Source organism: Mytilus edulis, chromosome 11, assembly GCF_963676685.1.
Source record: "Mytilus edulis chromosome 11, xbMytEdul2.2, whole genome shotgun sequence".
Classification (NCBI taxonomy): Eukaryota; Metazoa; Mollusca; class Bivalvia; order Mytilida; family Mytilidae; genus Mytilus; species Mytilus edulis.
In genome coordinates, this window is record NC_092354.1 from 79,419,225 (window position 1) to 79,436,951 (window position 17,727).

The window sequence follows — 17,727 nt, forward strand, 5'->3', positions numbered from 1 at the left end:
GCTGTCCCAAATAATTTAAAAATAGGGATAGGATGCCCTCTGTTTAAAAATGGAGGAAAACCAAAAGAAGATCCAAATTCATATAGACGTATAACTATAACTAGTGCTATTGGAAAAACTATAGAAAAGCTACATTTATCCCGTAACAAAAGCTCTATTAAAAATCAGCAAAGTAGATTACAAAAAGGGTTCACTGAAGGGGAATCCCCTACTGTAGCGGGGCTGGTTGTAACTGAACTAAGAATAGAAGCTAAAGAAAAACGTTTACCCATATATATTGGATTAACTGATGCTAAAAAAGCGTTTGATATAGTATGGCATGCTGGCCTATTTAGAGAAATGCATAAAATGAACATATCTGGAGATAATTGGTTATTATTTAGGGCATGGTATGAAGACTTAACTACAAAAGTAAAATGGGAAGGAAATTATTCACGTGGGTTTAAAGAAAAACAAGGCGTCCGTCAAGGAGGTGTTTGGTCTCCAACTGCGTATAAAGTTTTTATTAACTCTTTACTGAAAATCTATGAGGAAAACAAAATTGGGTCGTACATAGGTTCAATATACTGTGGTGCTCCAACTGTAGCAGACGATGTTACATTGATAGCTAATGATCCATATGAACTACAAACTATGATTAATATTCAAATGGACCATGCAAATAAATTTAGATATTTGATTAGTGAACAGAAATCCTGTGTATTGAAAATAGGAGACAAGTCAGAACATTCCTGGTATATGAACGACCAAAAGTTAAATACACCAATTAATGCTACCCACTTAGGAATAAAAAGGGACATAAATTCTAAATTTGGAGTTAAAGAAGTTGTACCAGATAGAATACAAACTGCTCGTAAAACAGTATATGCATTGATGGGCGCTGGTCTCTATGGCCTGAATGGGATAAATCCGAAGGTCTCAGTTCACATGATAAAGTGCTTTGTCATTCCGAGGCTACTGTATGGCCTGGATATTATTCGATTAACAAAAACTGATATAGCAAAACTATCTGTTTATTATATACAATTGTTGAAACAAATCCAGCATCTGCCGTCACGCACTGCGAATTCTGCTGTTTTAGTCCTGACTGGTCAGCTTCCTATAGAATCTGAAATCCACAAAAAAATGCTTTCCCTATTTCGTAACATTGCAGATAATCACGGGTCAGTTGAACGCAGTATCGCTCAAAGACAGCTTGCTTTGAAAACAAGAGACTCTGAAAGCTGGTTTATTCAAATTATAAAATTAACAGAAATGTATGAATTGCCATCTCCTATAGAGGTACTGGATCTAGTCCCAGAAAAGCATATTTGGAAAAAATTGGTTTATAACGCAGTGAATGACTATTGGAAAAACATTTTAATTCTTGAAGCTAGGACAAAAGTATCTATGAAAATGTTAAATGTTGATAACTTTAAAGTTGGTGTAGTTCATAATATCTGGGAGAGTAGTGGTTCAGAACTTTTATCCGTTAAAAGAGCATGTGTCAAAGCCAAAATAATAAGTGGGACTTACACTCTTCAAGCTGATCGAGCAAAATTTAATGGAAATAGAACAAGTTCTTTATGCCCTCTGTGTTTTAAACAATCTGAAGACTTAATGCACTTTCTTATAAAATGTAACTCTTTGGAAGGAGTGAGAAGGAAATTCATTATGCTACTAAGAAATCTACTAAATGATAAGATAAATGCTCTTCTTGTGGATGATTTATTTAACTTTGAAGATAATCTATTACAATTAATAGTGGACTGTACAAAATTCCAGTTTTTAAAACAATTATGGACAACTATTGAGCGCCTGTCAAGCAGCTTATGTTTTGGTCTACATCAGAAGAGAACTAGCTTGTTACTATAAAGACTGTTCATATAGTTTTCCAAGTTAAAGAGACATATATAGTGAAATTTATTTTTTGAGTGTGGTATAGATGATAATGATAAGCAAAGATTTAAACTGATTGTTAAAGTTAGGTGGTCTTTTTAACGCTTATATGATAGGTGGTAACTTTACATATTATTTTTAGATTTTAAATGTTTATTTGTCGCTAAGTTTTAAGTACAAATAACAATGTAATGGTTCATTACCTTAAGTTTAAGAATAAATTACTCTGTAATGAGGCTCTTTGGTTAGGGGTATATACTAGGTATAAGTGTAAGGGTTAGGACTTACAGTTTGCATTTGATGAGTATGTTTAAGTATAAGGAATGTGAATTAGACATTTGCTGAGCTGAGCAAGTTTCACAGTCTATGTGCTTGGTGGATAGATGTGATGTATATATATTCTATCGATGAGGAGAGAGACTCAAGTGAGATAAAGGACAAAATAACAATGGATGAATCTATCAAGTTTTAGATTTTAAAATATGACTGTATATACAGTTTGAATACTTTTAAATAAGTGTGGTGGCGGTGTATATAAGTGTATAAAGAAGATGTTTTTAATCCAATAGTGAATATAAGGGATTCTACACTTCAAGAGGATATTCCAACTGAAGTGGTTCATCTGATAAAGGTGGAAAGTACAGAATAGGTTGAAAGGTAGGTTGAATATGCATGTCACATATCTAGTCTGATTGTTTGCTTGTATTTTGTTTTGTTTTTCTTCAAATGTTTTGTTCACAGATAGGATATTCCATGATTTATGGATATCGATGTTATAACGTTATAGTTGTAACAAGTTTAGAAGGGATGTTAATTACAGCATACCCCTGTAATCTAAACAAGATACACTGATGTATACTTAAAATATTGCATGAAGATACACGTAAAAAAAAAACTGAAAGAAAAAAAAACTGAAAGAAAAAAAAACCTGACCTAGGCGTTGCCCTGAAGTGTGATGTCCTTCCCGACTGGTCTTGGACAAGTCACAATTTTAGAGTCTCCAAGGTATTTTGTACATGTGTGGTCCATGTCGAAATGAACATGTTAAAAACACAATTATTTTATTTTTATTTTTAAATTATGAAACAGCAAATCAAATGCTAAACAAAAATACATAATCATATTTATATTAACAACAGAAGAAAAATAGTCTGTATTCAGCAATCTGTGTTGACCTTGGCGAGACTATACTGAAATTTAAAGAAAGGTGAAAAGGCATTGATATACATCTGCACATATATGTATTTCAATTGTCTGTAAGTTTGCACCCCAAGGGTGACTGGGGTATAGAAATATGGTCACTTGGTCTTCTCCCGACCGGCAGTAAAACGCTTGCTGAAGTGGGGCGTCCGTTTGGCTGTGCGGGATGTATCAAGTTCGCAGTCACGTCCGTCAGAAGGGGACGTTAAATCCGATGCCTCGTGTAAAGAGAGTGCCACGCTCTTTGCACGTTAAGAACCCTTGCAACAACTCTTTGAGGGGTCCGAAGGTGCCCTGTTGTAAGGCAAAATTTCTGTCCCTATCCAATATACCCTCATTTTCCAGTGGCAGTCCAAATTTCACCGACCATCCTAGATGGCCTCTATTACAACAACCTACCTAATGTATTTATTGTGAACTTGTTCTCGTCCTGAATATGCATGAAATTTTTGCCACTGGACGTTAAGCAATCAACAATCAATCAATGTCTGTAAGTTTGAGAGGAGTCCTAAAACCTGTGAAAAACCCCAAACTGAAGCGGTTTACCAACTTGAATGTAGATATAGTTGATCGGGGGTGTACAGTTCTGACGGACCAGGTACAGTTCGAAGTTAACAATATGCAGAATGACAGAGGAGGCCCACATACGAATTACAACGGAAAATGACATCCTAAAATAAATCGACATTAGTAGTGGTACAATAGGGATAAACTACTCTCTTCAACTTTTTGGAATTTTGGATCCTCAATGCTCTTCAACTTTGTACTTGTTTGGCTTCATAAATATTTTGATTTGTGCGTCACTGGTGAGTCTTATGTAGACGAAACGCGCGTCTAGCGTATTAAATTATACTCCTGGTACCTTTGGTATGTATATTCAACTATTTTCAGCATTTAACTTGCCTACAACTACACTATTTCTATTTGTTTAAAAAAAAAATCAGATAAAGTGACCATGCAAGCTAAATTGCTGAGACAGCCGTACGCCAAAAAATATCGTATATAATTGTATAGTTGTATTAGTTAATATGTTTTTGTAGTTTAGCAATACAACTATATTCATAGCTTGTCTTGTGTATAAAATGAGAATACTGTATACAACTCAGGTTTATACAAAAGACGATTTGCCCCTTTCTGTTCCCCATTGCTTGTCTACATTCAATTATTTTTAGCACGTGAAAACTATTTATAAATTCACTTTGTTTACGTTGAAGGCATCGCCATTCTTTTTGTTTTGCGATTGAGTTGTGAATTAAATGTTTAACGTTTGCATTCAATTCCACATTACATCACATGCCAAGATTTCGGACACGGAGTGGGTACTGTCTCTGCTGCTGCTATTTGGAAGGTCTTCTATTATCTGCTTTTTGATGGAAGGTGCAACGAAATCCACCTTTGGTAGATCTTCAGCGTTGTATATTTTTCCTGTCAATGTAGCCTCGGCAGCGGAGTCTGTGTATCGGCATCTTATGGGAGATTCTAGTGTAGGTGTTGTTGCTTTCTTTTCGGTAACATTTTCTGTATTTGAAGTTTTTAACATGAGTCTAGCGATATTTGAAGAGTTTCTGTTGCTGAGGTAAAGGCTGCGGCAGATTCCCTGAAGAGTACCTCACTGTTTAGATTAGGTGTGTTACCTGGCGTATGAATACGCGTATCATTTACAACAGGAAGCGTTGACGGGTGATATAAGCCTGCTTCTTGATCATTCGTATTTGTAAAGTTTTGCATCTGATTAACGGGAGGCTAGTTAGATGTTTCAGGAATTGTTATAGACGTAGTTTTTGGTTTATTAGCCAAATACTTACTTTTCTCTCGGAAAAAGGAGTTTTTATTGAGTTTCAAAAACTGATATGTTTCAGCTGCATTTATAGTCAATTCAATTAATATCAAAGAGCTGAAAGCTCTGAGAAAAATGACGCCACTGCCTCTAATATTGGGATATTTTTTATGCAAGTCTTGATTTTCACATACGGTAATAAGTTTTCCTTGCAACATGTCTCGTAAGCATATAATTGATATTCGTATATGTGTGTTCGAAGTGAAGATGACAACTGACTGTTTTTGTTTTTAGAACAAATGAATAGGTCACGAGTCAAGACTACCTGAATGATCTACAGTATCCAATGACTGCTGGCTGGTTTTTTTTTTGGTACAAATAAATAGGTCAAGACTACATGGATGATCTAGAGTATCCAATGACTACTGGCTAGTTTCTTTGTACAAATAAATAGGTCAAGAATACTGGAATGATCTACAATATTCAATAATTACTAGCTGGTTTTTTTTGTACTAATAAATAGGTCAAGACTATTTAAATGATCTACAATATGATAGCCAATGACTACTGGCTGTTCTTTTGTACATGTATACCAAATAAATACTACCTGAATGATCCGAAGTATTCTAAGTAATGTGTATTTTTTTCCTTGCAATTACATTTTTCTAAATAAAGAAAAGACTACTGTTTTTGAATGCGAAGTGTTGCACATTGAAAGTAAAAAAAAATATCACAACAGTAAATAGAAATAGTAATTAATGCCCCTGAGGTCATATAAGAGAGGGAAGAAAGATACCAAAGGGACAATCAAACTCATAAATCTAAAACAAACTGACAACGCCATGGCTAAAAATGAAAAAGACAAACAAACAACAACACACACGACACAACATAGAAAACTAAAGAATAAACAACACGAACCCCACCAAAAAACTATGGGTGATCTCAGGTGCTCCGGAAGGGTAAGCAGATCCTGCTCCACATGCGGCACCCGTCATGTTGCTTATGTGATAACAAATCCGGTAAATAGTCTAATTCGGTAGGTCAGGAAAGGCAAGGGGACTATTACGACGTAAGGAACATATCCGATATCATTTGTGATACGGTTATTCCATAACGGTCAAATGGGGTTTGGCACCTAGCAGTTAAATCAATATATCTTCTTACTGGAGGCATATATAAAAAATCTAAGACACGGTTTTGGAGATTGTATATGGTTAATTATAGGGATGAAAACAAATTTCACTACCATTTGACATGAATGTGCCATTTCCATCAATGTTGGAAGACCACTTTTTTGGCAATTAATGAGCTATATTTTGAGATTAATCAGACAAAAAATAAATTTATATATTGACGAAGAAAGAGTTATATTTAAGCTTTAAAATAAGTTAAAGATTTTAAAAATGCATTGAGTAGTTTTGGAGAAATTAATCTTTAAAGACTGTTGATTGGAGTCAGAAAATTCTGACTGTAGTGCTACCTTCAAGAGAGTGCCACGCTTTTTGCACGTTAAGAACCCTTGCAACAACTCTTTGAGGGGTCCCTATCCAATATACCCTCGTTTTCCAGTGGCAGTCCAAATTTCCCCGACCATCATCCCAGATGGCCTCTATTGTATCAACCTACCTATTGTATTTATTGTGAACTTGTTCTCGTCCTGAATATGCATGAAATATTTGACGTTAAGCAACCAACAATCAATACATCTAACTTCATGATCCTGTATAGTGGCTTGTTTTTAAAGGCAGTGCTTTAAGGCCTGACTTTTAAGTCATGAGGTTCATCTTTTCATACGCAATCTATGCTGGTGGTCTTTTGGCCAGAAATAGATCCGGAAATGTTCGAATTTCTCCTCTTCTTTTTATGGTATGATATGGTTTTTGTTTCTTTCATTTACATTGGGGACTAAAGAAACTGTCAGTGTGTATTGTTCGTTTTATAGAACTTGCTATTAGTGTGTATTTTGCATTATAAGCAGTCAACCTGACTACAAACTATCATTATTTGTATATTCCGTGTGGAAAGAGGTCGGGTCAATTTCAAGTGTTATCTGACATCTAAAGATTCTTTCATTAGTTCAGACGTTGATATAACAATGAAAAGTCGACTGAACATGATTAATATTGCATCTTCTATAATTCAAAGCAGAATTCGGTTTATGAACGAGAAACCGTAAAGCGTTTTCAATTTCGGTATTAGTTATGTATGTTGTCTACGTATTATCCTGGTTCCCGGTACTACGTTCCGGGTATTAGCTATTTGATATATTTGATGTGTAACATTACAATCGGGTACCAGCCAATCTACGTGTGTATGTGTACATGATTACCGCCAAAATGACCGACTTAAAAAATAGTCCATAAACGTTCCGTATAATGATATGCAAATTCATAATTAATCGTAACTTTTTTTTATCTTTGTATAATAAATATTACAAAATGGATTCCACAAAATTGAAAATAGCATTATTTTACGAGGATTTCTCATTTTTGTTTCACTTCCGGGCGCAGTAATACGTATGTTTTGAAGAAGACCGGAAAAATTTGACAAAGTGAATTGAGAAGGAAACGGATAGATATACGTCCTTGCTATCAGGTAAAACAATTTTTAAAATGTTCAGAACAAACACATTTACTTCACACAAATAGTACAGGCTTAAGCTTTTTATTGTCTAGCTTATACACGACTGTAGTGAAGTGTTTAAACGACGGCGGTGACCTACAAGGTACGGGTCATACTGGGTCAAGTCTAAATATGTAAACATATCCACATGCTATTAGGTAGAACGCATCGTAATGCAATATCTACAATTTTTTCCTCCTTAATACATCGTTTAACCAGATATATTTCTCCTTTATACATCGTTTAACCAGATTTCTATTTCAAATACACTTAAACACGGGTTGTATGTACGTATCTTTTCTAGTGTTTTCTTGTCCTTATTAAAGTTCATTTGTTGATGTTTAAATATTTTTGAACGACTGAACACAGGAGTGAATGAAATTCAATGAATGCAACAATTATATATACTAATACTGTACAATGATAGTGTACGTATATCATACTGATAATTATTCTAGCAGTAATTATGTTAGGATGTAATGTCTAATGACAGGAATTCATGAGCTATGCCTCAGGCTTTCTGAAAAAATATCAATGACAATGTAAACAGGAACAAAACATTGACACGAATGATGCTCTCTTCTATGTTATATAGTTATTTAGGTATATGTGTTGCACAAGTTTCAATTAAACTTAAGTTATAAAACTTTTTTTCAGGGCACAAACCCACTTTAAAGAGACTTGTCTACTGCCATACCCATCCTATTTTCATGCACCATTTGCAAGCAAGAGACTGAATGGTTTGCAAAATTAAAAATCAGGACGGTGTCCAATTAAAACAAAAGAACTAAACTGGATGAATATTGTAGGAGAAATCTAGAGGAAAGTTTTGATTTGTGAAATTGGTTTTCCTGAAAAGTCATTCATCCTAGCCTGCAGAAAGAAACTATAACTATCCACCATCAACTGACGAGCTAATGTTGAGCTTCACATATGGAATTACTCAAATACCATCAATGTCTATGTTTTTAGCACAGATTTCACAATTTATGACACAGCTGTGCTTTTTCTTATACCAGTTAAAGAGTTGTGTACTAAATTTTATTTTTTTATCAATAAATATATATTATATTAATTGTGTCATCTAAGAACTTGTATTTTGCCAAAAGATGCATACAAATGTACTAGTGAATGAAAGTGGTGCAGTTCATTTTCTTTGGTATATAGAATTGAATTACAATTGTTCATGTTATTGGAATGCATATAAAAATAAGGAGATGTGGTACAATGTATATGATATTTAGTGAGTTTATCAAGCAAAATTGAATAAGAAATAGGTATAAGCAGTTACAGGTACTACTGTACAATCTCAAACAATTAGAAAAACTCATACCGTAAAGAGAATTTCATATTTACAAGTAAGTTTTGTTTTTGCGTTGAATAATTTTCTTCTATTGTTTTAATTGCAAATATGGGAAGTGGTTAAAATGCTAATGAGACAGCTGTTATGGCCACAGAGCCTTAATTGAACACTTCTTTTTCGTTCATACCGTTAGATTTAGCCTGGAGTTAGAAACATATCTGCCAACTTTTCAAAATGCACATGGGGGTTTTACGTGAAAGATGGTTCATATAGTCATACAAAACCTTTAAGGGGGCCTTCAAATGGAAGCAGGACAAGTCGCCCCACTGGCTAATTGCCCCACTTTTTAAAAAAACACCACAAACTGATTTATCAAATTGCCCCACATGTGAAATTGGTTAAATCATGTTTAATATTACTCCTGCCAACTCGCCCCACATGTGAAATTGGTTAAATCATGTTAAATCAGGGTTCTCGCTAAGGATTTTTGAAGGCGAGTCCAGGGACTCGTCATTTTTGGCCACGGTGAGTCATGGTAACTGTGTTCAGTTTATACAAAATATTTCAATATTGATGTATTTGTAGACTCACCAGTTTTGAAAATGGTGAGTCCAGACAGATTTTGATGAGTCCAGGACTCATGGACTCGCCTTAGCGAGAACCCTGTTTAATATTACTCCTGCCAACTCGCCCTACTTATAAAAAAACGGTAATTTTTAGATTAATAATTAAAAATAAAAACTCACACCACTTTAATGAAAACTAATCTACACAGAATACAAACAAACCGAAAATTAATTTAATAACTATTATTGATATATATACTGAAATTATAATTCTAAAAAAAACCTGATTGTTGAAGAATAAATGTAAGTTTTGAAGCTTAGTTTTTTGCATAACAATTGAAAAGAAACCTGTTAATTGTATCATAATGCAATATAAGGAATTGAACTTATATTCAATGGGATAACATCTTTTTCCATACGTGGGGCGAGTTGGCATTACTAAATTCATCCTGGTTAATAATATATTTATCTAGATTTCACCGATTTCCATTAGGTGGGACCAGTTGGCAGGAGTAATATTAACAGAATTTAACTTATATACAATTGGATAACATCTTTTTACATAAGTGGGGCGAGTTGGCATTACTAAATTCTTCCTGGTTAATAATATATTTATCTAGATATTATCGTTTTCTATTAGGTGGGGCGAGTTGGCAGGAGTAATATTAACGGGATTTAACACAGTTCACAAGTGGGGCGATTTGGTAATCCAGGTTGGGGCAGTTTTTTTTTTAAGTGGGGCGAGTTAGTGAAAAAGTGGGGCTATTTGCTAATGAGGCGATTTTCATGGATTCCCTTCAAATATATTCTAATGTGGTTTTTGGCTTCTTCTTGCATTAATTGTTTTCTTTAAATAGTCGACAAAATTGCTCTTACAAAATTTCTATTTGGGAGCCTCGAGCTCGATGGGGGAAATACTCTGCAAATACTGACAGTTGGCAGGTATGGTCATCAAAAAAGTTGACATGTTACTATGTACATTTACCATTATGTTACTTGATGTTCTTGCTATACACACAGTACAGAGACTAGTCAATCTTTGTGAACTATTTTTTATGGGAGTCATAGAATATGCGTATACAATCAATAATTAAAAATAGTCTATTTATATTGAAAAGGAAAAGTTCTTATATGTCTAAAGAAGAGGGACGAAAGACACCAAAGGGACAGTCAAACTCATAAATTTAAAGCAAACTGACAAGGCCATGGCTAAAAATGCATTTCATGGCGAGGCACAGAAAATATACTGTAAACAGTAGACTATAGATATAGGTGAACTAGGTACAAAAGAACTCTAAATCTTAAATTCTACAAACCACCTCTGTTCTATGGAAGATAATGCTATAACTGGACTAGATATACACACAACCTGTAATTAACTGCCTTTACAGCGCTTTCGCGCTTTGATTAAATAGGGTTTCCTTAAAACTAAAGTTACACATTATAATTCCATACTATTTAATAAAAAAGAAATAAAGGGCGAAAGGGCGACTTAAACCAAATTATTCAGTGTCCATTACACATTAGATTCATCAAAGATTCTTTTAGCTTGTTACCTCATTATCTTTTTCCAGATATACCCCCATTTTCCAGTGGCAGTCCAAATTTCTCAGACCATCATCCCAGATGGCCTCTCGTATCCACCTACCTATTGTATTTATTGTGAACTTGTTCTCGTCCTGAATATGCATGAAATATTTGCCACTGGACGTTAAGCAACCAACAATCAATCTTTTTCCAGATTATCATGTGATGCCTTCATTTGTTCACTTTTACTTATTACCTGTGTTAAGTCAACAACTGTCTGAAATGAATATGATAATGAGATTAAATTTAGAATAATAACAAATCAAAGCGCTAATTACTATTTGAAACTGATGCCAACTGTGTTACCCATTTCTTTATGTCGCCTAAATATTTCCAAAAATAATACATGTGATATTTAAAATAATGTATTCAGACATTTTCTAACTTCACTTTATGCACAGGGGCGGATCCAGCCGTATTCAAAAGGAGGTTCCCAACCGAGGATATGAGCATTGTTTATTGTTGAAGGCTATACAGTGACAAATAGCTGTTTATATTCTTGACATTTGTTGTTGGTGGAAAAGTAGGTGTCTTGATCCTAAAATATGCCACATAGCCTTATTTCAAAATATTTGGTTAACATATTAGCTACCTCATTTGTACCACTGCATTCAGCATTTTGGTCTAATGACTCATCCTTATGTATTATTACCAGTGACACAGGATCATGAGTCAGTTAAATTTGAAGATAAAGACACTTTTCAATATCATATGAATGAACATATACATTCAAACCACTATAAAAGTTTTTAGCATGATGAAAATAGCTAAATTGATTTATAAGTATTTAAATATATATGTTGTGCAGAAGTTGTAATGTTGTACAGATATTTTGTACAGTTATCAGTGTTTTATGAACTGCTTAACACAAATGGATGACGCGAGCACACAGTATTTTGTTTCACAGATTTCTGTCATATTTTCACAACTTCATCCTACAGTCTAATACTGAGCATTGATACAAAAACATTATAACAACTCAAAAAGACTTTTTATGGGTATGGATATGGTATAAGGAGAAAAATAAAATTATAATTCAAACCATTCAAGTGTCCTCATTTCCAGTTTGAGGACAAGGAGACTAGCACTAAATTTTAGGTTGAAGTATATAAATTTGAATTCTAAACATTAAACTGATACATTTTAGAAGATAAACCTGTATCACCTGGTGCAAGAAGGTATGTGTCAAAAAAACTTATAACTTGTACAAAAACCCAGTACAAATTACAATTTGTACAAACGTACATCTTGTACACAACAAAATGAAATGGCATGTAATAAGATTAAAAATAATGTTGACACAACATATATAGTGATCAAATGTATTTTGAACTTCTGTGTTTTACAAAATCAAATTTTTATGATATACTATAATCATATTAACTCAATTGTAATCTGCCATATTAGATGTTTGATTTATAGTTGAACAATCAAGGGCAAACATTATAACAAATCTTAGAAAGCATGACTATTTTATATGAATAGTACACTGATTAAAATTAACATAATAGATGAAATAATATGGCTATTTTAAATCACCTATAAATGGTATAAAATAGTAAATTAAATATCAAATACCTGCCTTATTCTTTGAAAAGCTAAATCATTAGTTGGGTTTGGTGGATCCTTTATAAGTCTTTCCTTAGCCATTCTTGAAATTTCTTTCAAATTTAGTTTCTTTTCTTTCTGATGAATGTCCAAAATGTGCTGAAGAATTTCGTTTGCCTGTATTACTGTAAGGCTCCCCAAATCTATAGACATAGGGAGAATGCCCTGGTTTTATGATATTAATTACTTCCATTTTTGATAGGAGAGAAGAATCCATTGTTGATAGTCTTATTATCGACTGCAAGTTTTTCCTTCTTCTCTCCTGCTCCTTGGGATTATCTGGACACTACAATAAATGTAACAAGAATTAAAGAAGACCAATACATGAATTGTATGTTCCTGGTGGCACTGAATCGAAACTGTCAATACAGTTCTTAGCCACATCAGTAAGTTTTCAGCCATATTTAATCTGATGCTATGTTAAATGAGTCTTTACGGTATGGATATCTGACTTTTAGTGATTCATTTAATTCTTTCTTAATATTTGTTATGCTGGTTCATTGTAATTGTGTGTGTCTTTCTATGTTGTGGTGTCACACTATAGGTTTCAGGTAAGGGTAAACGTTAGTACCTATTAAACGTTCAAACCCGCTGAATTTGTGCCAGTAATCTGATGTTTAGTGGTTGTTGTTTGTTGATTTGGTTCATAAGTGTTTTTTTGTATATAGGTGTGCGCAAGTCGCTTATGAATCCGGAGTTTATTCATGTACAACCGGTAATATTCTATTTTTATTATGACCGGAAACACCGTTTTGATGACGTATTATGCATTTATGATAATGTTGAAATGAACTGAAAGAAACACCAAGAATTGTTGTACCTAAGCCCTTTTTATACCATCTGCAGGTAGATTATTATTGTATTAATTATTCCCTGGCCTTTATATTATTATGTCAAGAATAGGACTACTTCCGACTGATTTCTTAACAAGGGTCGAACTATTTGTACCAGTGCCTACAGACCGGCTCCCTGCCGTAGACTGTTTTCGTTTAAATCATTTGTTTCATACTTTTGGTTATGTGTAGCATTACCTTGATCTCTGATGAAGCTGCGACAGTTTCTTTTTATGAGCCCAGGCTTACCACAATAGTAACAATCTTTTGGTTTTCTATAGGGTCCTTGTTTTTCTTCTTTCAATGTTTTTACTTTTACTGATTTTATGCTTTGGAGTTCAGATTTGAGATATGCAAGTACTTTTGCTATGTCGGAAGTTCCAGATGGTTTGGCTTGAGTAGCAAAAATGGGGACTTCAAAGTCGTCTGTCCTGTTGTCTTGTTGTTGGCTAGTTTCTTGAACATCGAACCCCCAAGGGTGACTGGGGTATACAAATATGGTCACTTGGTCTTCTCCCGACCGGCAGTAAAACGCTTGCCAAAGTGGGGCGTCCGTTTGGCTGTGCGGGATGTATCAAGTTCGCAGTCACGTCCGGTCAGAAGGGGACGTTAAATCCGATGCCTCGTGTAAAGAGAGTGCCACACTCTTTGTACGTTAAGAACCCTTGCAACAACTCTATGAGGGGTCCGTAGGTGGCCTGTTGCAAGGCAAAATTTATGTTCCTATCCAATATACCCTCATTTTCCAGTGGCAGTCCAAATTTCCCCGACCATCATCCTAGATGGCCTCTATTACAACAACCTACCTATTGTATTTATTGTGAACTTGTTCTCGTCCTGAATATGCATGAAATATTTGCCACTGGACGTTAAGCAACCAACAATCAATCAATCAATTTTGATCCATGTTGGTCTTACATTCTCAGCAAACTGGTTGTGCAAGACAATGTCTCGATTTGTTATGCATTTGTGGTCTCACTTGCATATCTTGTCCAACTTACACATGAGGATATGTGAACATTATTGCAGTGTGGTTTTCTGTTTGTTTGCTAATGTAGAAATCTGACAATAGTTCTGATATTGTTCCCCTTTCACCAAATACTTCCCTCAGTATACTTAACACACTTTTTGTTGTTTTCTTTTCAGAGTGGTCGGTACCTTATTTCTTCTTTAGCTGGACCTTCTAAGAGACTAATTATAAAATGTTAACCTACTCTTCCTCTGGGGTTGGCCTACTCTTTATTGTCAATTCAACATCTTCGATAAACTCCTCTAATGTTTGCGAGTACTCTTTCCTACCTGAGAATTTCTCTATATTCCTTTCTCTTGGTGTAAAAACAACCTTCGGTTCTACTGTTTCTTTACATGCTATTACCTTAGCTAATCTCAGCTTCACATCATCTAGTTCCTTTTTTAAAGCATTGACATCTCCGTCGGCGATCTTGAATGTTGTTCTCCGTCTACCACCTTTAGTAAAAAGTTGTCACATAAATCCTGTCGACGACGCCAAATGTAGCCAGGTGTTGGGTGAGGCTGATAAAAGTGACATATTTAATGATATATAGATCTTTATTTTTTACTATTAACAAAGGTTGCAGGTAGTCCTGCAAATACACAAAAAGAAAGTTTTTTAATACAAACTTGTAGAACACAACTTAAGTTATAATGTACAATATAATGTAAATGACATCAGCAAAATACATAGTGATAACAATTTGCTTGCCTTAGCCAATAATTACTTAGTATTAATACCAATAACTCTTGTATACATTTATTATGACAAAGTATGGTTTATATGCAGTAAATATTGCTTAAATCATTTCATTAACTCTCTTTCATATTCAAAATAAAGTTTACTTAATCAAAACACTCATTTAAATTGAATTATAAAATATTGTTAACATGACACATTAATGTTAAACAGGCTTTCCATAGTTTTTATAAAAAAAAATAGCTCTCGTTTGTGTATAAAATAAATGTTAATTTAACTTTTCAGAAGTGAAAAGGGATGGTTATAGTTCAATCATTATAGATGCGATATGTTTGTCCGTGTAATTAATTCATAGTGCTGCTGTATACACAGATAATGATACAAAAATGTGAAAATACATCGGCGTTCGCCGTATGAATATTGTTTGTTTGACGTGTTTATCATGTTTATATATGTGTTGAAGACTACAGAAACAATAAAAGCAATTTATAATAATGTAAAGGCCAGGGAATAATTAATACAATTATCATTTTACCTGCAGATGGTATAAAAAGGGCTTAGGTACAACAATGTATGGTGTTTCTTTCATTTCATTTCAGCGTTATTATAAATGCATAATACGTCATCAAAACGTAGTTTCCGGTCATAATAAAAATAGAATATTACCGGTTGTACATGAATAAACTCCGGAATTATAAGTGACTTGCTCACATAGATTATATCGTTATATATTATATTTAAATGGTTGTTCTCAAGACATTTTGTGGGCCCTTTATAGTTTGCTATTTGATATGAGCCAAGGCTATGCGTAAAAGCCAATAAATTTACCTATAATAGTTTACTTTCACAAATTGAGGGAGAGTTGTCTCATTGGCACTCATAACACCATAATGTCAAAGATACGCTGAACCCGAGTTGTTACTATCTTTTATTTCAGACCTCCAGAGAGGGTAAACAACTGAAAATATACAAAAATGAATCTAATGAGCACATCGTCACAATCGACAGTTTTTACAAAATAATAGTACAAATAGTATTAACAATGTTCTCCATACATTGAAAAATATGTCTATCTTACGAAACAACAAAAAATGATAAAAAAAAATGCCATAAAATTACATTTTGAATAACAAAATTATAACACGAAAAGCGTTCAATACACATACTGTTTTAAGAAAAAACGTACGCCAAAATATATGGCTCAAATGGCGTTCCATACAAAAATATTTTGACAAACTGACGGAGTAATTTTAAAAATCGCAAATTAAGAAGCTTAAATTGACTGAGAATTGTGTATAATAAATGCAGGAATAAAAATAACAATCAAATAAACATCGTAATACTTAATTTAACATGTAAAATACAAAATAAGTGTGACGTGAGATATGACTCGGATAATCGTTTGAAATCACAATTTAAATCAAAAGGACTTACCTTAGACTTTAAATACGTATATCGGACATACAAATAAAAGGTTATAAACTACAGTTTAACACAAAACTCACCCTGTGGAGGGTTGAATACCATAGAAAAGTTTGTTTGGCTTTGCCGCCGTTGCCGTTTGGCAGATATCATAATAAAATTCAACATAAAGACGGAACAGATCCGTAAATTTCCGGAGTGTGATATTACACTCCTCCTCTGATTTCAAACTGAAATCACCAATATATAAACAAATTTGAAATAACATGAACAAATTATCAATGTAAATTGTAATTACTGTTATTAAATGTTCTGACTATTTGAAGATTCAACAAGTTAAAATTATAATCATTAGTCTATTTCACTTTCTTTTAGTTCCACATGCTCTACCAACATCACTAGTTCGTTGATTGGTCTAACATAACTAACCGGTTTCCCATCACGCACAACACGAATTTGAACCTTTCTGACTTTCTGATCAGAACTAGGGAATGTCTTTTCAACAATTGCGACTGGCCTCATAGTTGCGAGCACATTCATTATCTCTTAAAAGTACTAAATCGCCTTCCTTCATATTAATGTTTTCACGGATTCATTTTTGTCGAGATTGTAGAGGGTTTAAATATTCGTTACGCCAGCGGTTCCAAAACTCTTCTGCTAGAAACTGAGTGTGCTTCCATTGAGATTTCAACATGTCTTTCTTTCCAAATGTTGAAAAAGAAACATTGTCCTGATTTGTTTTATGTGCTAGAATCATTGCCGAACAAAGAACACGTGGTGATGCTGGGTCCGTTGACACTTGGACCAAGGGTCTTGCATTCACAATTGCTGCTACCTCCGATAACAGGGTAGTTAGAACTTCATGAGTAACATATTTTCCACCTTTTCGTAATAACATTGAATCGAGAATCTTTCGTGAAACGCCAATCATCCGTTCCCACACTCCTCCCATGTGGGAAGCGTGTAGAGGATTAAATTGCCACAAGACGTCGTTGTTTGAGAGAAAACTTTTTTTACCGAGTCTTTTTTCAACAAATTCAGTGATCATATTTAACTCTTTTGAATTGCCAACAAAATGTGTACCCCTATCCGAACGGAACTGTTTAACTTCGCCCCTTTTGGCAATGAAACGACGCAACGCATTTATAAATGAAGCACTGCTGAGCTCCTCTATGACCTCTATATGAATTGCTCTACTGACGAGGAATGTAAACATA

At 34.1% G+C, this 17,727-nt stretch overlaps 1 long non-coding RNA gene across 1 annotated transcript; it reads left to right on the forward strand.

Moving 5' to 3' along the window:
- The first annotated feature begins 7,360 nt into the window (after nt 1-7,360).
- LOC139496370 (uncharacterized) lies at nt 7,361-8,555 on the forward strand. The gene is made up of 2 exons (XR_011657635.1): nt 7,361-7,453; nt 8,138-8,555. It is a non-coding gene; the product is annotated as an uncharacterized lncRNA (long non-coding RNA).
- The last annotated feature ends 9,172 nt before the right edge of the window (nt 8,556-17,727 follow it).